This window comes from Suricata suricatta, chromosome 12 (genome assembly GCF_006229205.1).
Source record: "Suricata suricatta isolate VVHF042 chromosome 12, meerkat_22Aug2017_6uvM2_HiC, whole genome shotgun sequence".
Lineage (NCBI taxonomy): Eukaryota > Metazoa > Chordata > Mammalia > Carnivora > Herpestidae > Suricata > Suricata suricatta.
Genome location: NC_043711.1, coordinates 62,085,320 through 62,110,313, shown reverse-complemented (window position 1 = coordinate 62,110,313; position 24,994 = coordinate 62,085,320). Strand labels below are relative to the sequence as shown.

Genomic DNA, 24,994 nt, shown 5'->3' with positions numbered 1-24,994 from the left:
TACTTCACACACACACACACACACACCCTACATGGTCACACTTATACACGCACACACACTCACACTTATATTCGTGCCCATACAGGCATATACACTCACACACTGGCTTACATTCACACGCATATGTTCACACATGTTGACACTTATACACACCTCACACACACAGGCTCGTTCACAATCATACACACTCATACACACATGTTCACACAGAGACATACATTCACACTCACATCCTCATACTCATACATGTTCATGCTTGTACATGCTCACACACAACTGTACATACTCATGCACACATTGACACAGACCTGCATTCACACTCACATGCTCATACATGCTGACCCTGGTACATGATCACACACACATGCTCATGCACACACCCACACTTTACCTCTGCTTACAAGAGTGGGTCCAAGTGACCGTCTTCACATCTCCATTGAAGGAAGAAACTCACTGGCAGTTTAGGTACCTTGAGATCTGAATAAAACATCTAATTATGCCAAGAACACTTTTGATGATCTTCCCAAAGATGCTCACAGTTTGTGAACAACAAAGTGTTCACTCTTAGCCCACCTCTTGGACTTCACCACCTAGATCATATTGGGCCCAGACTCAGGACCAGGAGTTGCCTGGGAATGTCTCCAGGCTCTATGGAAGGTACACCAGCTTCCCAGGTGGTCCAGTCAGAGCTATGCTGGGCCAACCAGTTCCTGACTGCCCTGGGGCAGGTGACATGCCCACAAGCGGTATCACTAAGGTGCCTGAGCCCTGGAGACCAGGGGGAACCAGAGCAGGGCTTAGAGACCTTTTGATCCCATGGTTAGCTCCCAGTGCAGGAAGACAGCAAAGTGGTGGTTCAGGACAACATTGATATCCTTCACGGGCCCTCCTGATTCCCCAAAGGGTCATGGGGCCAGGCTTGTATTTAGTTAGTGGTAATGATCTCATTAGGAGTATGAAAGGGCCACCACCAAGACATTCACCGTTGTCAGCGGGCCTCCCCACCCAGCTCTGCCTCTCCTGTGTGGCCTCACACAGGACGTGAACTGTGATTAACATACTTCCAGCGCTTAGTACTTTGCAAAACAGCATTCAACAAGGGAAGTTGAGGATAATGGGAATAGGACACTGGCCAGTGGGAGGTGGCTGCCAACAGAGCCAGGACAATCCCTCTGGCAGGGCCTTAACACAGCTGGCAGGGCACAATGTCACAGCTGGCTGCTGGCAGGGAGCCTGGCGACAGTGCCTCCCGCCACCCAGGTGGTTGGGCTGAGCTGGCCTTTTAACTTCCTAAGTTTTTTAGAAAGGGAAAAGAGAGAGAGAGACTTAAAAAATCCTCTCTTGTTTCTTCAGTAGGAGAGAAAGTAGGAGGAGGCCATTGAGCAAGAGAAAGAAAGAGATTAAGGAGCAAAGAAAGTGACAAGCTGATCATAGAAACCCCTTTCAATAGTGGTAATCCTGGACATACAGGGACAAATATAAATGCTATTGTTCTTGAATTTAGATTAACTGGCATCAGGAGGGAAACCGAAATGAAAGTTGGTCTGGTGGGGCCTCCTGTGAAGCTCAAGAAGGCAGACTGCAGATGGAGGAGGCCGCTGGAAAACTGCCGCTTTCAGGAGTATTTCCCGAGCTGCGGCCAGCCAGCATCTGTATTAAACCACAGCGGTGGAAGGCTGAAAGGGGCAAATTACTAACTATGTGAGACGTGAGGGTGTCTGCCCTGTCTTCTTTCTTCTCTCTGTCTTGCACACCACCAGGTCACCTCGACCCTGTGGACGCTGTTTAGCATTCAAAAATCATAAAGTTTGATATTTTTAATATCCATCGCATGCAGAAAATCTGATTTTTATCAATGTGTATTCAAACGTCCATGCATCAGGGCCATTATCCGAGTTCTCAGAGCAACAGGAAGCTGGTTTTATGGGAACCTCGTAATGAGGAGACTTGTTTGATTCAAAAAGACTTAATGACTTATTAAGACCCAGGGAAAGGATGCAATAAACCAAGAATTGTCTGGGTGGGATGTATTTTCAGCTTCTTATAGGCTTTGTGTCTGCACCTGCTGGAAGAATCCAGCTTTCAGCTTAGGTGATGCTGACTAATCTCCCATTTACTGATTGGAGTAAACAAAACTGACAGCTTCTTCCAGGGGGTTCACCTCATTGCTAAACGTATTTCACCACTGGAATAGTCAGTAATGCTGCTGCCAACCCAAACAGTGCACTGTTTCCTTGGCCAGAAGTCTTTATGGTTTTGACAATACAGCACCAGCTGTCACTTCGGACTTGTCCATGGGCTTCATGATGGGAGTAATGCAAAATGGGTTCTTGGTTTCATAAAGAACCTGTCTGTAGTGACGATCAGAAACAGGAAAAGAGGCATGCTACCTGTCAGGAAATACCCAACACATGAGATGGTTCAGTGAGGAGGTATCTGTGCAGACAACCGCTTGTAACTCAAAATTGATTCTTACAATTAAAGTCAAGAGATAACATTTCTTGAAAAGAATGGTGCCAGGCAGCCAAGACTGAGACCACAGCAGTGTCAGTGATAGAGGTGCCAGAGAGGGGGTAGGACTTGGCAGGGGGCACAGTGTGTGTCATCGGGCAGTGACATGGTGACATTTCATGGATATTGTACTTTTAGGGCCACATGTTATCCAGTTAGGATGACTGACAGACTTATTCCGTGATTTACTTAGGAACTGGGGATTTGTCTTGACAGCACATTGATGGGTCCCTCTCCAGGACTGGCAGGCTGCAGAAAAAAGCATGGAGACCCCCACCCGGGTGCAGGCCACAGATGGCGCTTGTCCTGTTCCTCCTCGGGGTCAATGTGTCAGCCTTAGAAGCCGCTGCCACAGGCTTCACCTTGGGCCCCTCAGAGCCTCTTCCTGATTAAAAAAGAACAGAATGCTTTTTTCTTAATGTTTTATTTATTTATTTTGAGAGAGAGAGAGAAAGAGAGAGAGAGAGCGAGCGCAGGGGAGGGGCAGACAGAGAAGAGAAGAGAATTCCAAGCAGGCTCCATGCTGTCACTGCAGAGCCTGATGCAGGGCTTGATCTCAGGAACTGTGAGATCATGACCTTAGCAGAAGTCAAGAGTCAAACACTTACCTGGTGCCCTAAGAACAGAATGCTTTTGCTAGGAGTTTTTCTTTTTCCAAAGGAACCCTGTTTTAGCCAGCTTGAGCTGCTGTGCCATAACACAATACCACCCACTGGGGGGCTTCAACCACAGAAATTAATTTTCTCACAGTTCTGGAGGCTAGAGGTCCAAGATCAAGATGTCAGTAGGGTTGGTTTCCAGTGAGAACTCTGCTTGGCCAAAGACAGCCACCTCTTTGCTATGTCCTCACATTGCCTTTCCTTTGTCAGTATGAGGAGAGAGACACAGAGATCTCTTCTTCTAGAGACACCAGTCCTATCAGGTCAGGGCCCCCTTTATGACCTCATTTAGCCTTAATTACCTTCCTAAAAGCCCCACCTCAAATACAGTCACATTGGGAGTTCGTGTTTCAACATACAAATTTGGGGTAAGGGCATAAATCAATCAATAATAGACCCTTTTCTGGAAAAATGCAAAGCAGGCACATCCTGGAAATTATGGAAGAATTAAAGGTAGTTTCATCCTCAACCAAAATAATTCCTTTGGGAGAATTGTTTCTTTTTTAACAAATCAAAATTGGATTTGTATATCCTTCAAATTTGCAGGGGGGAGGGTCTTCCTGCAAGAATAAAATAAAACTAGCAGTTTTTAAAAAGCATGACTGAGCAGAGCCTGCTTGGGATTCTCTCTCTCTCTCTCTCTCTCTCTCTCTCTCTCCCTCTCTCTCTCTTTCTCTCTCTCTCACTGTTCCTCCCCCATTCACTGTCAAAATAAATAAATAAACATAAAAAAATAAAAGCAAATAAACAAAAACCATGGGGTTGAATTTCAGTCAAGGTGGAAAAGTTTTGTCTTTAACCTGTGGCCGCAACATGCCGGCACACAACTGCTGCTGGTCCCCAGCACCCTCGGTGCTCCTCACCACTCACACACCCAACCCATGACTTCCATCTGCAGGCATCTGTTCCTCTTGGCTGGGGAATTTTCTGGACCATAGCATGAGGCAGGCCAGAAATGCTAGGAAATTAGTTCCTCGTCCCTGGAGGGAGCCTTCAAGTAACAACATAGAGGTGTTGGAGAAAACAAATGCCAGCTCCCATGCCCCTGGGCAGGAGCTCCGAGTTTCCTGTCCTCTCTCCTGGGCCTCCCAGAAAGATGGAGCCACCACTGCCCACCATGGAAACCTTCTTGTGAATGTCCCTTCACCAACTCCCTTCTTCTTCTTGGTTCACTTCTCCATGTTCTCCTGATGTTTCCTTAGTTCACTGCCAATTACTTTCCCTCACTCATATCTGTGTCTGGGAGAAAAGCAGATGCAGGCATGGATTTTTGCTGGTTGGATCCTGTCTTCCATAATCTTTTTTTAAATTTTATTTTAGAGAGAGACACAGGGGGGAGGGGCAGAGGAAAAAGAGAGAGAGAGAGAGAGAGAGAAAGAGAAAGAGAGAGAGATCCTCATGTGGGCCTTGATCTCATGACCCTTGGATCATGACCTGAGCTGAGATCAAAAGTTGGATGCTTAATCAGCTGAACTACTCAGGTGCTTCCCCATAATCTCTGATGAAACCAACAGCACACTTCTATATGTTTCTTGACTGACTATCCTCAGATGCATGGTGCCTGTCCCCATGAATGAATTTGAGAGGCAGTAACATTAAAGTCTTTCAACTGGATATTAGTTTACTGAATCAAAAAAGCTTATACACATTTCAGGATAGAGTTATTGAAAATCCCTGTTTCTTATCCAGGATTAGGGATACAAAGTAGGACAAACCACACTCTTCCTTCAAAGGCTATTTTGGAGCCACAGAAAGACACTGCCAAGTAGCATTATTCTACCTGGCAGTGCTCTCACTTTACCATCAGCACCCTCACTAGAAAGCCAGATGTGGAAACCAAAGAAATTCCCAAAGTAGTCAACAGGACATGTATCCTAGGTGCAGCTTTAGTTGGATTGAATACGCCACACAAGGACTTAACATTTAAAAAAATGGATGCTAAAAAATGGAAGACATGAAGATTTGGATGTAGGAAGGTAGTCTCTTATTTTTCTTCATTTTATTTATTTTAGAAAGAGAGAACACAAGCAGGGGAGAGGGGCAGAGAATCTTAAGCAGGCTTCACACTCAGCACAAAGCCCAATGTGGGGCTCAATCCTATGACCCTAGGATCATGACCTGAGGTGAAATCAAGAGTCAGACACTAAATGGGCTGAGCCACCCAAGAGCCCCTAGGAAGACAGTCTCCTTAAAATGAGACACCTACTGGGGCACTCAGTTTGCAAGTTCAAGCCCCACATTGGGCTCACTACTGTCAGCCCAGAGCCTGCTTTGGATCCTCTGTCCCTATTTCTGCTGCTGTCCTAGCTGCTGTCTCTTTCAAAAATAAATATGCATTAAAAAATTAAAAAGAGTCTGTTAAAATGAGATACTTGCTCATCTAAGATATCTTTCAGCTAACTTTGGTGAGATGAGGGATGTGGGCACATAAGAAGTTGTTGCCTTATTTTACTACTTTGGTTTGTATTTAAGACTGCAGCTACAAGCACTTAGAAGGACTTTTTCAGAGACAAGTGCTTAACAGTTGCAAGTCTCCCTTCTGAGCACACTGGGAGAGGCCACATGCCCACCCTCCTGCAACCTCTTCTCTGGGACAGATCAATGCCACACTGTGGGGTCCTGAGAGGACAGTTGCCCCTCTCTAGAGAAGACCCAAACCAGCGAATCTTACTCTATTTGGTTGCTTCCTGTGAACAAGTAATAAATGAATATGATACAATAATTGAAACAGGAATAATAAAAACAGCAGACACATTCCCCTCTGTTTCCAGGTTTCCAGTTCTGTGTTTCAGGACAAGCCTGGTTTTTGTTTCTCCTGTACTCCTGTAGATATATTTTACGCATATCCAGTATATGTTTCTCTTGCTTGTTAAAAAATAACCAGTAGTGTGGGAGGCCCCTGGGTAATCCCCTCCTTGAATGTGGTGGATGATGAAGATGACAGATGTCACTCCCATGATTAAGTCTCCCTACCTAGGATCCACCATAGTGGAGCAGAGGGAGGTGCTCCTGCTGGCCTCGAGGCAGTGACTGAAATGTGTGGGAGAAGCACACTGCTGAGACTAAAGGTGGTCCATGGGAGCTGAGAGTGACTCCTGGCTGCATGTCAGCAAGAACCAGATTCTGCCAACAACCAGTGTGTTTGAAAGAGGAGCCTGAACTTTAGGTGGGACCTGGAGTCCTGGTTGATTACCTTGACTTCAATCTGGTGTCAGGAGACCCTGAACAGAGGACCCAAACAACTCATACTCTGTCTCCTGGCCCCTGGAAACTATGTAATACTAGATTTGTGTTGTTTTAAACTGCTACCTTTTTGGTAATACAGTAATAAAAAAGCTAATGCATGTAATATATTGTGTTGTACTATGTAGCTTTCCTCCCCCTTTCCCAATATCCCACTTAAAAATCCATCTTGGAGGTGATTCCAATCAGTACTTTCTTTAGCCCTGCTTATAAACAGCTGTTTGTTTGACAATTGATTAGCTGAGATCTTTCCTAAAGAAGGTTATGTTTCACAAATCAAAGTTTAGTAGCAGCAGCACTTGATAATGGTCTTGGGCTATCAACTAAGTGAAGCCAAAGTAATTTGGCCAAAATAATTTCCTGACCTTTGTTTTTATTAGTTGGTTTTTGGTTTGAAGATCAAATCCATGAAGACCCCTCTCTCTGTTTTATCTTATTTTATTTTTCCTTCCCTTCCACTGTGTTCATCTGTTTCAAACCATAAGAAACTCTAAAATACAGAACAAACTGAGTGTTGCTGGTGCCAGATGGGGGAATGGGCTAAAGGATGATGGACAGTAAGGAGGACACTTGTTATGATGAGCACTGGGTGTTATATGCAGTGACATCTTTGACCTTGGCCACAGCAACTTCTTCCTAGACATGTTTCTGGAGGCCAAAGTAACAAAAACAAAAATGAACTACTGGGACTTTCTGAAGATAAAAAACTTCTACCTATTGAAGGAAACAATCAACAAAACTAAAAGGCAACCAACACATAGAAAGAAAGAAAACATTTACAAATGACATATCAGAAAAGGGTTAGTATCCAAAACCTATATAGAACTTATCAAACTTTATCAAGCTTTATAGAACTTATCAAATTCAATATTCAAAAACTAAATAATCCAGTTAAGAAATGGGTAGAAAACATGAACAGACATTTCCCCAAAGAAGACATACAAATGGCTGACAGACATGAAAAAATGCTAATATCTCTCATTATTAGGAGATAATAATCAAAATCACAATGAGATACCATCTCACACCTGTCAGAATGGCTAAAATTAACATCTCAGGCAACAACAGATGTTGGCAAGGATATGGAGAAAGGGGAACACTTTTGTACTGTTGGTGGGAGTGCAAACTGGAGCAGGCACTCTGGATGACAGTATGGAGGTTCCTCAAAAAGTTAAAATTAGAACTACCATATGATTCAGCAATTGAACTACTAGGTATTTATCCAAACAATACAAAAATACTGATTTGAAGAGACATTTGCACCCAATGTTTATAGCAGCACTATTGACCGTAGCCAAATTATGTCCATCAACTGATGAATGGATTAAAAAAAGTGATACACACACACACACACACACACACACACACACACACACACACACTGGAATATTACTCAGGCATCAAAAGGAATGAAATCTTGCCATTTGCAAAGACATCCGGGAACTAGTGTATCATGCTAAGTTAAATAAGTCAGAGAAAGACAAATACCATATGATTTCACTTATATGTGGAATCTAAGAAGCAAAACAGATTAACATAGGGTTAGGGAAGGAAAAATAAAGATAAAAGCAGATAGGCAAAACATAGGAAACTCTTAACTATAGAGAACAAACAGGTTTGCTGGAGCGGAGGTTGGTGGGAGAAAAGGCTAAATGGTGGTAGGCATAAAGGAGGGCACTTGTTGGGATGAGCACTGGGTGTTACATGTAAGTAATGAATCACTGGGATCTACTCCTGAAACCAACAGTACACTATAAGCTAACTAACTTGAATTTAAATTTTTAAAAAATCCATAAAGACTCTTAAAATTAATTTCCAATAGCCCATACTTCATAAATGAATTCTTTCTATTACAATTTTAATATGCATATGCATTTTTTTCTCTTAGGAAAACCACAGCAGAGACATTCAGGATCTTTTGCAGACACTGGTGAGTTTTTCGCTGACTCAGTTTCTCTTTCCTCTGGCATGTAGCTAGACCACGTGTCTCAACCTTCCTGGAATTCGGTTTGGCTGTGACTTCCAGGCAATGAAAAATTGGTAGACATAAAATATGACTTTTCGGTCTAGCCTACAGAAACCTCCCACTGAATCTGCCACACTCTCTTCCTCCTCCCACCTACCAGCCAGTAGCAGACACCTTGGGATAGAACCTCAGGTTCCCAAGGATGGTCAAACCGCAAGCTGGAAGGAGCTTAGTCTCCAAATTGCCATATGGAAAGCTGCCTCTATGGAAGCATTAATGTGAGTGAGAAAAAACCTCCATTGTGTTAAACTGCTGAAATTTGAGGAGTGTTGGTTCTACCAGAGAGCCTCTCCTAACGTTGGAGGACTGAAGATTGGCTTTCAAAACGGATTTTCTTACCTAGCAAGAGGAATAGCAAGAGGAATCACACTGGAATCTTTTTAAATTGCAGGATGGCCGGACAGCAGTGATGTAATGCCATTTACTACAAATTGACTTCAGGACCAAATGGCTTGTGCAAGCTACCAGCACATTCAGAGCCAACCTCAAAATGGATGTTCAGCAAAACTTAAAGCTGAGCTCCAAGAATAAAAATATACATAGTGACATCTGTGGTTTGTTCTGCGTAACCTCATGATCTTCCATTAATTAGTTGCACACAAGTGCTAGGTCTGTATTTGTTTTCCTATACATGTTAAGCCCACCTTGACCTCTTAGTTTTTGTCCTTATCCTCTTGTTTTTCACCTTATCATTTGAATTTCCCCATATGTAGTCTGTGAATTCAATACAAAGCAATAAAAAAGATTCTCTGCTAATTCTGTAATTTTTTCCCACAGGAATAAACTTTACACTCCAAGAGAGTCAATCTACAAGTGACTTCTGTTGAATTCAGAGGACTTGACCTTTTGACCAATGAAATATTTTTAATATCAGTTATTTATTGAGTGGATAGTTTGCATTCCATGGGATTCTAGAGGTTTATATGTACTTTTCTTCTGGACTATAAGCTCTGTAAGATCAGGGATCATGGCCCTTCGTGCTTTAGCCAAAGCTCAGGCTCAGAGCCTCATGTAATTTATGGTCAATAAATTTCCACTGAATATAAGAATACTTCATTCAAAGACCCTTTGACTTTTATTGACAACATATGCTAGTTTATCCCACATGCAGAATATGACTTTAAGTGATGTGTATTGAGGCTGGATACAGCTGAGATTCAGCTGAGAATCCTGGTTTGATAAAGTTGAGATTCCAGTTCAGTGACTCATCTTTGGTCTAAGGTCATGGAAAGAGGACTGGATGGGAGGAGCCTGGCTTTAGAGTCAGGAAGAATCAATAAAATACCCATGGAGATGAGAGGAAAACTTGAAGGTTTGAAAAAAGTGGGAATCTTCTACTTAGGAGCAAGAAATACTTGAAAAGTAGGGGGAATTACAAATATCATCTGAGGCCAATTTTTCTGAAAAGCTGCTGTTGGCAGCTATGAGAATTCACATGACTGGACAATCCTGTGAAAGCAAAGAATGAATTCCAGGAAATCTGGGCACACTGCTTCTTGCCTCATTTTAAGAAAAGATGCAACAAACTTGATTGCCTTGGCAGGGAAAGAAGAAGAGGGAAGGAGAAATGTCCCCCTCCATTTGGGAACTTGCCGATGCTGCACTAAGTGTGGACAATGTGTCCTTGTGATTGTGGCAGCTGAGAGCTTTAGCCCATGTTGTGGTGTGCACAACCACTTAGGAAACCCAAGTGGGATGGGCTTTTGGATTAGTTACATTTTGATGAGGGCACATTTTACAGACTTCAGGAGAAAGAGAATAGGGGGAGACAATGTAGTACAAAATCACAGATGATACTGGGATGAAGGAAGGAACATAGAACTACATTCAAGGACCCATGTTTCAGGTTGAGTTCTGCCTCTACTGAATGGTGTGTCACTTGCCTATGTGGATGAACTGAAGGTTTTCTTCCCACCTATAACTCTTTCCTCCTAACAAACCTGGAGGAATAGTCAGTTAATTCAAAGAAATCTTCGTGGTTCCAAAAACTAGAGTCAAAAAAACAAAACAAAACAAACAACAACAAAAAAAAACTAGAGTCAAAGGATCTTTGTTATGGTTGAAAAGTAAGATATTGGTCTAGTCTTCTCATGAAAGAACTTCTGCACATTTCCAAACTCACTCCTGGGACCAAGTTGTACTTCCCTCATTTTGCTTTGCCTATTAGGTAATGACCTTGGCTCTAGATCCCCATTAATTTCTCTATAAAAAAAAAGACTGTGCTGTTGCACTTCAAGACATTATGAGATGGAAAGGATTCCTATTGGGAATAAGTGTGACCAACAGAGACACAAAGTACCTAAGAAAGCCAGTTACAAAGAAATGCCATTGTTGAAGCTGAAGAATAGAAAGTTCAGGCAGGAAGGGGTGAATTTTACAAAAGGAAATAGACTATTTGGGCACCTATCACAAATAGGTGATTTGTTCCTATTGATACTTTTGGGCAACTGCCATTGGCTGAATTTCCAACTATTTCCTCTGTTGTCCCTATATATGGACAGAATATAATGACTTTCGATGTTTTCAAGATAGAAAAGCATGGTGAAATGAAGCAAGTGATTACCAAAAAAGAAACAAAGCAAAATAAATAAAAATCACACTAGAACTTCCAGTCCCCATCTCAGACTGATTATTAGTGTGTGTGCAAGTGCCTGCCTTTGTCTGGAAGAGAGTAGGTGTTTATTAGATGTTTGTTTAAGCTTCCTTCAATATATCTCTTTATTAAATATTAAGCTTCTAAATATTCTGTAGCATAAAAGAATATTTTCTTTTTGATAGGCAAATTCTTTCAATGAATGATCACAGTGGTACTTGTCTCTCTTAAATTCCATGAGTTAAAGAAAATGTTGAATGTCAGATAAGACAAGACCGAATTTTAATGGCCTTCACATGATGAATACAACTACAATAGGAAATAAACTCATCGCTAGATCTCAGTTTACTTACAAAAGATCCCAGCTGTTGTCCAATGCCAAAATGGGTTGAGATGGCTTGGTTCACAGGACTGGATCTCTGGCTATTGAAAAAGCATTTAGAGGCATTCTTAGCAAGAAGAATCAGCCTAGTGAATAACACAATTATGAGCTATGGTTCAGATATTCAAGTGCAAGTGTCCAGAAGGTGATGTAGCAGCTAATCTCTGAGGGTAGTTTTGAAAATAATGACTTTTAACCTATTATAGCAATTGTTCTCATGGAAAGCAAGAACTGCTGTAATGAATAATAAAATCCTGCATAAAAATTACATCCTGGCAGTAGAAATCATAAAACTGAATACAGTTGGTCTTGCCATATTAAATTTATTATGTGGAGGGAAAATCAATGCATTTAAAAGTATTTAGGGAACTTATTTAAAGAGGAAAAAATCCTAGTGCCTGCTATTTCTTCTGTGCATTTCTAGACAATGCTTTTTGCCAAATTCACTAAGAATAATTTTGATGATTATTCAAAGCATAACATGAAGGACAGCAGTTAATCTGATTACTGTAATGACATTTTGAATGTATTTATTTGGAGTAGAGATTGCTGAATTGCACTGTTATTAGCAAGCCTACCCTGTTTACTGGAACGCTGATACATATTTAAAAATCTGTCTTTGAATAAGCATGTGGACAATAGAAAGGGTCTTCTGCTTTCCTATACTCCTTTATGTATTATCTGATCTGCCTGCCTTGGTTTGGAACAGCCCCCCGGGCTTTGCTATTGTTGATGCCCATGCTCTCCCCTTCCTTCCGGGTTTGGCCTCACTGGGCCCTGATGTCTGATACACTCGTGGCACCTTGGAGGAATGCAGCTGAGAATTCATTGTCCTTCTTTTTGCTTTTTAAACATCTTCATGAAAACTCCTCTTTTTGTGGAGTTAGGAACCATTTCCTAGGCTTGATTAGTTGATTGACTAACCTTAAAATTATTGCATCTGTAATTTGTGAGTAGGATCAATTACCTAAGACATCCAGCTTATATCTCTGTTGTTCCTATGTGAGACAAGCCAGAACCAAAACCCTCCCAACCTTGGGCTTTTTCTAAAGTAGTTCTTTCTGATTTGTGTCCAATCTCCATTCCAGCTCCAATCCTTCTGAAATGGTAAACTCAACTGTACTACTTCCTTTCATTCTGCACTTCCAAAGCCCTCAATGGAACTTCAAAATTTAAATCCATCAGATGTAAGAATAGGATCAGTGCACATTCTTATAAAAAAATTAAAGTTTATTTATTTATTTTTGAGAGAGAGCCAGAGTGAATGGGGTGTGGCAGAGAGAGAGGCAGAGAGAGAGAATCCCAAGCAGGCTTCATGTTGTCAGTGAGAAGTCCTACATGGGGCTCAGTTTCACAAACTGCAAGATCATGACCAGAGCCAAAATCAAGAGCTGGACATTAAACAGACTGAGCTGCCCAGGAGCCCCAGCACACATTTTTTAAAAGAGGGTGGTGGAGGTCCAAAAGGAAAAAGAGAGATGTAATCCAAGCCATTATGTATTGGCAACCTGTCCTAAGGAAAGCCTTTTGTTTATAAGAGAGCTGAGTGAACTTGAAGATTTGGACAGACCTGCAGCTAAACCATTCTTCTGATGCCATAGAATCAATGGGGTGATAGTTGTGTCAATCTGTTGATGTCTATACAACAACAGCTACATTGCAGGCTGTGGATACCAGGGCAGCTAGGACACATGACATCTACCCAGGCCCCCACATGTCTTTCTAGCATATCATTGACTCCTATATCATTTTATTCTGGGGGATTCAGAAATCAGAGATCACCATCTGGAATTGTGTAAAGTTTGCATGTGAGCACAGGATGATATTTTCCAAAAAGCATCATATTCCTTGTATTGATGATTATTGAAATGGTTCCAGTCTGATTGGCATAAAACTAACTGGACTTGGCCATAGGTAATAGAACCTGGGAACAGGGAAGTAGGTGACCCCTGGCAACTCTGTGTAGACCAAGGTGGGGAAGGCAGCAGGGCAGCAGGGCCTGGGCCTGTCCCTTGCCCTGGAGTGGACCTACATGGTGGGAACTTCAGGGAAAGCAGATAGGTAGCCTTGTTGTCAGGAGCTAAGACTCCAGGTCATGGTCATGCCAGATATGCAGGCTAAGGTACAGTATTCCTTCCAACTGCAAAAATGACCAAGCTCTGGGGACTTAATGGTCACCAATTTAAAAAGAGAGATTTTGATAAGCTTTCTGTGTTACATCATGCAAAGGCTGTCTATATACAAACCTTGTCTATCATTTTCACTGAAGAATTCCCAGCACCTACTGCAATACTTGAGCTGGAGCAGGTGCTCAGTAATATTTGTCATGTAGCTTGGGACAGTTGAGTTAAACAAAAGGTCACACTAATAATTCTCAAATCAGCAAAAAAAAATATTAGAATGACTTAGTTAGCTCTAATTATTTTACTTTGTAAGAAATTTTATTGTAAGATATAGAATATATTATATACCTAATATATTATGAGATATAGGTAAGATAAATATATAATATACATAAATATAATTTGTTTAGGAATTTTTAAAGATTTGTGTCTTGATTTTTGTTATCAGAATTCTCTATTTTTTTAACTTTTTAAATTTATTTATTTATTTTTAAAGAGCACGAGCACATCAGTAGGGGAGGGGCAGAGAGTGAAAAAGGGAGAAAGAGAACCCCAAACAGGTTCTGTGCTGTCAGGCAGAACTTGATATGGGGCTTGATCCCAGGAACCATGAGATCATGACCTGAGTTGAAATTAAGAGTGAGATGCTAAACCGACTGAGCCACCAGGCACTCCATCAATTCTCAAAATTCTTAAATCTTCTGAATATTATTTTCTGCCTATATATGGATTTTTCAGAAATATATAACTATGGCCTCTAGTAAATTTTCAAGTGGCTCTAATATTGGCAGAGATACAGATGGAAGCTGCCATAACATATGTCTAGCTACTTAAAACTTTTGCAACAAGCTTTTAAGTGTATTTATCCTCTAACTTTGAGAAGTACTTCTTTATAAAATAACAGGGAAGGCCAGGTTTGTATCTAGGGTTCTTGGACTCCTTTGAGTTCCTGCTGGCATGTGGTGATGCGGGAAGTGCTGGCCCCCAATCCTTAACACATGGCCACTTCTCCTTCTCTTTCTGCCTCCACCTCCCTTCTTCACTGTGGACTGGCTGGATGTGAACACAGAGACCCATCCACACTCACCTTTAGGCTCAGAACTATATGGACTGTGAACTATCTGGGTTCCTGGTTATTCCCAGCATGATCTAATCCAGGGGAGAAGACTCCAGGTAGGGAAGTCCCTAAGACCCCATGCTTCCAAGAGCTACTCCCAACCAAAGCTGGGCACTAGGGAGGGAGGCACTAATTCAGGCTCATTCCTGTGAGATGGAGGACTCCTTTAAGGGATAACTTTGGCTCCAGGACTCCCCATGGGTGTGGTTTCAATTTCCTGAGAACTGCAATATAGTCTGAGACTTTCTTTACCAGCTCTTCTACCTTCCTCTCTCCATCAAGGATCGGGTCTGTATCACGGTCTGAATATTCTCTTAACCTCCTGGGTTGTTGCCTCCCCTTTATCCTTCACAGGTGCTCCCCCCAAATCTCCTCCACATCTAATCTCATCTTGGTATCCACTTCTCGGAGGACCTGAATGAACATAAAGCATAGTTATCATGAATCTACATTTCTGGATTTTCTAGTCACATTCACCTTTTTCAATTATTTTTTTTAATTTTTATTTATTTTTGAGGGAGAGAATGTATGAGCAGGGTAGGGGCAGAGTGGGGACAGAGAATCTGAAACAGGCTCTGCGTCAACAGCAGGGACCCCAATGTAGGATTTGAACTCATTAACCCAGAGATCATGACCTAAGCAGAAGCTGGATGCTCCATTGACTTCAAACTTAGATGTCACCCAGGTGCCCCACATTATCCTTCTTATAAATTTATTCCTAGGTTATCTTATCTGGTCCATGGATTTTATTGCTAACTTTTTGTTTTGAAATAATTATAAAGTCACAGGCAGTTGTACTCCTCATCCTGTTTCCTCCAATGGTGACATCTTATACAGCTTTAGTGCAATATCAGTCCATGGATCCTACCCAACTACTTGCCAATGACTCCCCTATTTCTAGCTCATGCAGACCCCTCTCTCCCCAGTTCTAGATACATCTATTTCTATCTACTCAGCATTTCTATCTGGATATCTAATGGTCATTTCACACTGCACACATTGATCCCTTGATCCTTGACTTCCCTAATTGGAACATTTCTAAGTCTTCTCCATTTTAGTGAATGGCACTGCCAACCACCAAGTTGCTGATATCAGTAATTATCTCATGATGTATTTGCCTACTTGTTCATTGTTGGCTCATTCCCATGGGCATGGGCCACACAAGGACCTTGTCTATCTTCTTCACTGTAAAATTCCCAGAACCTCATACAATACCTATGCTGGAACAGGTGCTTAGTAATGTTTGTTAAATGAAATATTATTCACTTAACAAATACTTACTTGTTAAATGAATAGATGATTTTGGTAGAGATAATATGGCAATGTTACAGTTTTAGAGGACACCAAACCTCGGGATTTGGTTTTCTGAGTTTCATAGTTTATATACTCATGAAATGGGCAGTTAGGAAGAGATAATGTTTATCTCACAAATTAATAGAGAAGCAATATATTAACCTCGTTAAGAAAGCTTTAATCTGAGAATGTGGTAAAGGCAAAGATAAAATTAAAACGCAGTAGCCTTCCTCCTTCCCCACTTCCTTCTGTTGATTGCCCAAAGTTCATTTTTATAGACTTTTGAGGAGAATACATTGGACTTGTTCTTATTTTTGCATATTTGGTTGCCCATATCTTTCTTTGACTTCACATACCAAAGAAAATGAAACTGAACACCCTGCTCCTTCAGCATTTTGTAGCTACCATTCATTGTCTTATGGCATTTCGTGTGGTAGTGAAGTGAGGTCAGCTGATATGCTTTCCTCTTTTGATCCCTGTCTGATGTTTAAAGAATATGGCAAAGTGGTTAACATTTGTGGGTTCTGGAAATAAGCAGTTTGGACTCCAGTTTCAACTTAGGACCCCAGACAAATTAGTTCATTGCTCTGAGCTTCATTTAGCTCCTCTGAAAATGTGGGTTATAATACCTACTTCATGCAGTCTTCATGAGAATCAAATGAACTACAGTGCCTTAGACTGGTGCCTGGCATATAGCATATTTGGCACATAGCTCAAAAAATAACAATGCTTTCTTTGCTTTCCCTTGTAATCGAAAACGCTTGTCAGGTGGAGGCCAGATATCTGTTACTTTTGTTGATTTTTGCCTGACATACAACCTACTCATATTTTGGTCTTGTTTATTTTTGCCTTTGTTTCTCATTATATAGAATTCTCTGCTTCAAACAGTGAGCCTGCATCGGGTCTATATTGTTCAAAGGGCTGCTCTTCGGCCTTTCAGAAGTGGCCATTGCCTCCTTCAGGACATTGGCTCAGCAAGCTGCAGGCCCCAGCTCTATGTGTGTTGTTTTGTTTCTTTCATATTTCTTGTTTGCAGAAATGAACAGTCATTGTTCGTCTCCTCATATCTTGTGCATCACTCACTGCCCTGTGTTTGGAGAAGTGGCAATTATTGAAGTGGGAACATAGTGCTTATCTTGACCAGAAGACCCATTTGCCTTGGAACTTCATTTTTTCAAATTTATTTATTTGAGAGAGAAGGCGTGTGCATGTGTGCATGTGCACACATGTGCACAAGCAGGGAAGGGAAAAAGAGAAAGAATCTCAAGCAGAGTCAGTGCTGTCAGCCCAGCCTACCATCAGGCTTGATTTTACAACCCTGAGATTATGACTTGAGCAGAATTCAAAAGTTAGGTGCTTAATTGTCTGAGCCACCCAGGGGCCCCTCAACCTCATTTTTGCCTCCGTCACTTGTTCTCAGCTGGTTCCTTGGCTGTTCCGGGCTCCTCCTGTGTCAGGAACTTGTGCAGACTTTATTCTCCATCTCAAATCCTCTTACCCACCCCACTACCAATGCATCGCTTCATCTGATTGATTCTTACCACCTTCAGATCTCAGCAACACTCTCTCCTGCAATGGACCCAGTCTGTGCTCAGATGAGATCCCCTCAAACCCTTCCATGGTGTCTGTGTGCTTCTCTCCTGCCCTTCCACAGTGTCTGAGTGAGCTCTTCTTCCAGCCGCTCATGCCAATGACTTTTATTCGGAGGATCGCTATCAGCTTACTGGAACCACTTTGTCGGCAGAGAACCAGAGTGCCTGGGAGTTTACAGCCCCTACGCAGTGACCAATAGATGTGTATGATAGCCCAGCCCCTTTCCACTAGCAACATAAACTCTCAGCCACACCTTACATTCCAGAGTCCCCTGTGGGATCAGACTGAAAGCACCTTCGGCAAGGCTTTGCCCTAGGCAGCCAGCCTGCTGTGGGGCTCCTCCCCCTTGCTTCTCGGTCCCAATCCTCAGGCCTTGCTGATTCCTCCTGGGACCACTTCCCTAATAAATCTTTGCACAATCAGTAATTAGAGACTCATATGTTTGTTTGCTTAGTTTATTTCAGTTTCCCCCCACCCCAAACTTTAAGTCCCAGGACAGGAATCATATTTGAACAGTGAATGTGGGAACTGACATTCAGTTATTACTTATTCAATAAATTAAAGAACAAGCCACAGAGGGAGTGAACAAAATCATAAATGCATGTATGCAATTGGCCTATATCTGAATTTTGGAGTCCAGTCCCCTCCTCTCAAAGCCTCTAACCCTTTATAACCAACCCATAGAAGCCTTGTTTAAAGATATAAATACCCTTCAATATCAAAGTGACATCACACATACTCAAGCCTCCCTGTCTTGGTTTATTATAAGGCTGGCTGAACCCTTCAATGCAGTTAATTCACCTTTACTTACTTGTTCTTTATTACCTCCATATGCATTGTGTGAGTTTGTGCATGTATACTTATATAAATTCTTATTATTCAGGTTCATAAAATATCCTTTATAAGAGGAACTATACATGGCTGACCCAGATGCACAAGAAGAGATGCTTCAATTCTCAAGAAGAGCCTTCTGTGCATCCTGCCACCTTCCTGCTCCATGAGGCTTACCCGCGGGATATAATGGTCCTAAAAATTGGAACAGCTGCTTGGCTCATAATTTATTGACCTACTGTGTGCATAACAAGTGGGTCTTAACTATAACCTGCTAGGGTTGTTTTTGTCAAAACTAGATTTTGAATCCTGCACTTGATGAAAGCTTCTAAGATGCTTTCCTGATACTCACAATCATGTGTATCTGTGTCTATATACCTGTCTGCTTGTCTGTCTGTCTGTCTGTGTATGGAAAAAAAGGGACAGAGAAGCACATGGAGAGGAACTCAGGAGAGTGAATTTCATACTCTTTATCAAGCACAGACATATTTTCTTCTTTAGCAAAGTCAGGCCAGCGAATCCAATACTTGTCTGAAAAGGAAAAAGTTGCCATTTATATTAAACACCAACTGCAAGGTCAAAAGCAGCCTGAACATACAAAAGACTATATTTGCAAGATAAAGACTATTAAAAACTGGCCTAGGAAGAATATATTATCTCTGTTGGGCAACTACAATTAGCACATATTTTATATCACGTAAAAATAAATATTAAGTGGTTTTAATCAAGCCATTATTAATCTGAAAAGGTCAGCATGTGGGGGATGTGACAGTACCCTCTCCACAGCCCTTCTTCTGAAGAGTTGTTCTATAAACAAACAAGCTGTATAGATTGGTTGCTAACTTTGGTGGGGGGTTATGGACTCCTTGGAAATATAATGAAAGCTATAAACACTCTCCACAGGGAAAAAAACCCCCACAATTTTACATACAATTCCCAGGGGTTTGCTGACCATCTGAAAGCCATCCATGAGTCTCACATTAAGAATCCCTTCTCTAGGGGTGCCTGGATGGCTCAGTTGTTTAAGTGTCTAACTCTTGGTTTTGGCTCAAGTCATGATCTCAGTTTGTGGGCTCAACCCTTGAGTTGGGTTCTGTGCTGACAGCATGGAGCCTGCTTGAGATTCTCATTCTCTCTCTGCTTCTATCCCCCCTCAAAATAAATTTAAAACCTTAAAAAAAGAACCCTTTCTCTAAAGGAGACACAACAAGTAACCATGATTCACAGGAGGTCATAGGGGTTCTCATTAATGAACCTTAGGAATTACTTATTCCAAACTCTTATTTTTCTAGATGTGGGCAGAGGCCTTGTTGAAAGTCACATGACAAGCTGACAACAGAGTTAGGAATTTGAATGCTATTTTAAATCCATTTCTTTAGAATAAGATCTTGGGAAAATGTTTGGTGGGAAAGTGATTTATTAAGGAGGTGCTCCCAGGGGAGACAGACAAGGGTGTGGAGGTACAGAACAGATAAAAGGAGGAGATCAGGCCAGGATAACTCTTAGGAAAACACTTATAGGGGAAGTGGTGCTCTGGAATGTAAGACACTCCCAAGGAATGATCAGCTTTCCTACCTGCACATCCTCATCATGGGTTAAAGGGATCAAGGAAATTAACTCCCAGGAATCAATAGCCCAAGGGCACTCCTCCATAAAAAGAACCATAGATGTCAGGTGAGGACAGAGCTCTGAAAGAGTAAAGGGCACCCCAAGGCTGTCAGGTAGAAGGTAGCTAATGTGACTGCCAAGCTTTCTTGACTCCATGCTCCTTCTCCCCACCTTCCCAAAGAGACACATATAGGCTTTTTGGTAAGTGAGTCAATGCACACTTTCCCAAGATTAAAAATTAATAGATGCATAATATTTATTTTAAATTTTAGTCTGAAGCGTGATAATGGTTCCCAGGCCTTTAAATATAAGCCCTGTGCAGAGTGGCACCAGTGACAAGGACTGCCATACAGACATCTTCCTTCTGGAGGATCCACGATGCACAGCGTCTGGGGACCCCATTCTGCCCTAGTCTGTAAAGCTGCCATAAACTCTGCCCCGAATAGAACACCCATCTCTAGCCTTATGTGTACCTCCAGCAAAAGCCAGACAAGCTTTCTTTGTTTCTGCAGAGCACTTTATTTTATGGGGTTGTGGTTCTGTTTTCCCTCCGGAGCAACATAACTACATTGCAGAAGAGACTCTCCACCTTGCTTCTTAGTCTTGAAAAGTCTCCCCTCACCTGCTACATCAACAGAAACAAGTTTGGCTTTACTTACATAACAAAATCCTGAAGATGGAAGCCAGGCCATTGGAGTCTCTGCTCCGACTGTACAAACTGCCAGGGAAAAAGATCAACATCCCAATAGAAATCTAGGTAATAGAAATGAAAAGGCAGTTCAGAGGCTGAATAGACTCACTGACAATGGCCAGACCATATATGAAAATACAAATTGAATCCACATTGGATAGCAATCAGTGCAAGAAGCCAAAACCACATCTCTGCAGCAACTGGCCCCAAACAGCCAGGACTTAATCAATAATTGTTAGCATCCTTAATTTATGTCCCTGCATCCGATTTAGGACTGACCAGAGAAAGCCAAATATGAGCTCCTGCAGTCACATAGGACACTGGCTGCTAGTTAGCCCACTGCAGCCTCCCCAGGCTGTAGTCAGAACACACCTGACCTGAAGCCTTCCCTTTTTCCCACTACAAATCTTTCCAATTCCTCTGCCTGCCTTTGAGTCTCCACCAAATACAACAAACGGTGGCCAAACTCCCTTGCTGTAGCAAGCTCTGAATAAATAGCCTTTTCTTGTTCTCACTTGGGGAAGTCCTTGTTTATTCACCCACAGTTCACAGGGAAAATACAGAATGTCAATGAATGTAGGGGGGAGAGAAGCTTAATACAACCATGAAGTGTTTTTTGTTTTGTTTTGCTTAATTGGGAGGACAGTTTGAAAGTATTAAGCAAAAGGTGAAAATGTGCATGTCCTTAAACCTGATCTTTCTAGTCCCAGTGATTCATTTTGCCAAAATTGTCTCCTAAATACACAAAAGTATGTGCAAAGATGGTCCATGTTTAAATATTTGTGCAAAACAAATGTCCAAAAGGGGACTTGAATGTGGGACAACTGGGCAGTGGAATTATATGAGATAACCAAAGAATAAAATGTCAGGGATGAGTAGATGGCCCGGAGGGATAGATGGCAGAACAATGTATGTGTGCCTGGGTACACCTCCCCGGCTGCTGCTTCACACAGCGCTGATAATGGTGCATCCCAGAAGTGGGGCTGGAGAACGGGAGAGGGCCTTTCACTTTATACATTTCTCATTGTTCGCGGTTTTGTGATGATCATGTATTACCTTGGTAATGAAAATTAAAATAAAAAGAATCTGCTGGGAAATGCAGTGGCTTGCATGAAATGTGGTCCTGAGAACGTTATTCACTCTGTCACCTATTTTCTCACTTCTCAGAGTATTGTGGCTGAGTTATGCAGAATAAGGCATGGGCATTGATGACAGCTTTGCTTCCTGGAACAATAGCCTAGATAATGAGGAGCCCACTTCACTGATAATGCCAGCCACACCTTGTTGGCCGTTAGACAACACTGGTGCAGGTGCTAGAACAATCACATCTCATTTATTTGCCATTGTCCAGGAAGGAGCCCATCTACCCTGGTGAAATTCCCAAAATAATAGAGGCTTACCATCTGTTTAAAGTGCCAACATGTTTTTTTTTTTATTTACTCATTTTGACAGAAATCTTCCTTAAAGAGATTCAGAACTCTTACCTTCTCTTAGAGAGTACAGTGATTGTAATAAAACCAATTCCTGATGATTTGGGGCATAGTGCTGACCACTGAGCACTGAGCTGTGACGTTTTAGTGCCCTATCTTGGAGAGATTCCAGTGGATGGGGAAATTTCTTTTACTTCGAATCCTCACCAATCCCTGGGATGTTTAATTCTTTTCTGATTTGAAAATTTTTGTGGCTCTTCTCACTTCTAGTTGTCCTTTAAAAATAATACACCTGTTGGATCCTCCCTTGTCTGAAGGAGCTCTAGCTGTTGTTTGTACTTCATTTCCTTTGACGCTGCATCCCAAAGAGGAGGCAAAGCGAAGGCGCACTGAATGTAATTCCAGGGAGGTGATCCCAGGATGCGGAGTGAAGGTATGTGGGAGGAGGAAGGGAAGGGAAGGCAGCCAGCAAAAGGGGTGTTAAAGAGCAGATTACTGCCTGGGCAATGGTAACTTGCAATCTCAATGGGGACCCTCTGAGACACAACCCAGGGACACATCTTACTACTGTGTCACTGAGGTGTGAAGAAAGTGGAGTATTTATTCACCAATGAGTATCTCTCCCATCACCTCTGACTGAAGATTTCTGTGGGAATTGAAGGGAGGTCAGATCCTCAGCACTTTCGGTTTGCATCTACCTGGCTGCACCCGGTAATGCCTTCAGGCAGAAAGACACAGGCACCTGCCACAGGAACCAGATGATATGAGCAGAGCACTAAGCTCTTGGTCAGCTACACTCTCATACAAGCAAATGAAGTCATCAATACTACCTCATTTTACAGAGTAGGGAAACAAGGTTATGAGAAGTTAAACTATCTCTCCAGGGTCACACAGTTAGCCAAAGATGGAGCTAAGACCCTATCTTAGGTTGAACTGGTCCCAGAGTTTTCCTCTGCTGTCACATATGGCTACTGTGTGTCCAGGGGCCTCTTGGGACCATTCTAAGTTGTCACCTTCTGAAAAATCAGCTGACCCAGACCATTAGGCCTGAGAAGATAGGACTCTGCCTTGTTTGCTGATGTATCCTGGTTCCTAGAACAGCACCTGGCATGTGGCATGCACTCATGAATGAATGAGTGAAAAAGGCAAAACTCTGAAATGTCTTCAGGGGTCTAAGTGCATGTGTTGATTGGACGGGGGAGGATTACAGTTCATTACCTAATGGTGTAGCTGCTTGCTCCTAGGTTCCCATGTGTCTTTCCCTTTTTCTTTCTTTCTTTCTTTCTTTCTTTCTTTCTTTCTTTCTTTCTTTCTTTCTTTCTCTCTCTCTTTCTTTCTCTCTTTCTTTCTCTCTTTCTCTCTTTCTCTCTCTCTCTCTTTCAACTAATATAGTTTCATTCAACTATAGGTACTGAGTACCTACTATATACAAGGCACCATGTTGCATACTATATTTTCAGTTGAGAGACAAATATTCCTGAGTCTGCCTCTGTGGAGTTCACAGTCCAGAGAAGGAAGCAAGCATTAATCAAAGGAATCATACAAATCACATCTAAAAAGCCACTTGTTCACATTTCAATTTACAGAAAAAGATAAAGACAGTGAAACATGCTAGACATGACCCAGAGGACTGTCAGCAGAATCCAGACTCTATGAAACTCTATAGGACAAATAATCCACTTCAACAAATAAATCTCAATGGGGGAAAATGAGGGGGTGGAAAAAACACCTACAAATTAAGAGAGTTAAAAGATATATCAACTAATCACACTATGTGACTCCTATTTAGATGCTAATTCAAACAAACTATAAACCTTACATAAGATAACTAAACATTTGGAACTGACTGGATATTTGTTATTGAAGAATTATTGCTCTTATTTTCAATGTGATAGTATTGTAGTTGAGTTTAGAAAAAAAAAGAGGCTTTCTTGTTAAGAGACATATGATGAAGTATTTACAGATGAAATGACAGGATGTCTTGGACTGGCTTTAAAAGGGAGGAAAGATATGGACAGTTTCTGTGGATAAAACTAGATTTCCCATGAATTGACAAAATGTTGAAACTCATAAAGATAGCGTGGAAGTTTGTGATACTATGCTGTCTACTTTGGTATGGTTGAAAATTTTCACAATAAAAAGTTTATAGAAAGATTCACACAAATGTTTTGTTATCAACCAAGGACCAATGATGGGGAACAGTGAAGAATTGGAATAGGTGAACCAAGGAAGGATTCCCTGGCAAGAAAGGGTTTTCCTCTTCTGTATTGATTCTATTTATTTAAAAATCATATTTTTGGAAATACATCTTTGAAACCATTTTCCTTTCCATTTTTTCTTTTTTCTTTTTTCTTTTTTTGGTAGAGAAACTCTTCAAAGAACATAATACTAAGCAGGTATATTTTTCTTCTTGCCTCTATATTTGAAAAAGTGTTTGTTTTTTTATGAACTTGAAATTTATTGGCTTGAGTGGGAAACAGAAGGAGATCCAAGGATGTAATTATCATAGTAAAACCTCAGTGTCTGAATATCCATCCCACTATTAACAATTACTGAGAGTACTAGCTTTGGCAGCACACAGATTAAAATTGGAAGGACACAGAGAAGACTAGCATGGCTTTTGTGTAAGAAAGACATGCAAATGTGGAAGAATTGCACATTTTGTATCTAGGTGGAAACATGGATGTTGGCTGAACCTCTTGTGGTAGTGATTTCACAACATGTATAAATCAAACCATCATGCTGTATGCCTTAAACTTACACAGTGATGCATGTCAACTATTTCTCAGTAAAACTGGAAAAAACACAATTACTGAGATGCTTTGTGAGAAGAGGGCTAAGGAGTTTTAAATTAAGGCCATATATTTTTATGAAATTCCTCCCATCTAGAGATG

General features: G+C 41.5%; 1 non-coding gene across 1 annotated transcript; it reads left to right on the top strand.

Moving 5' to 3' along the window:
* The first annotated feature begins 24,658 nt into the window (after positions 1-24,658).
* On the top strand, positions 24,659-24,765 carry LOC115275565. The gene has a single exon (XR_003901633.1). It is a non-coding gene; the product is annotated as a U6 spliceosomal RNA (small nuclear RNA).
* Positions 24,766-24,994: the final 229 nt, after the last annotated feature.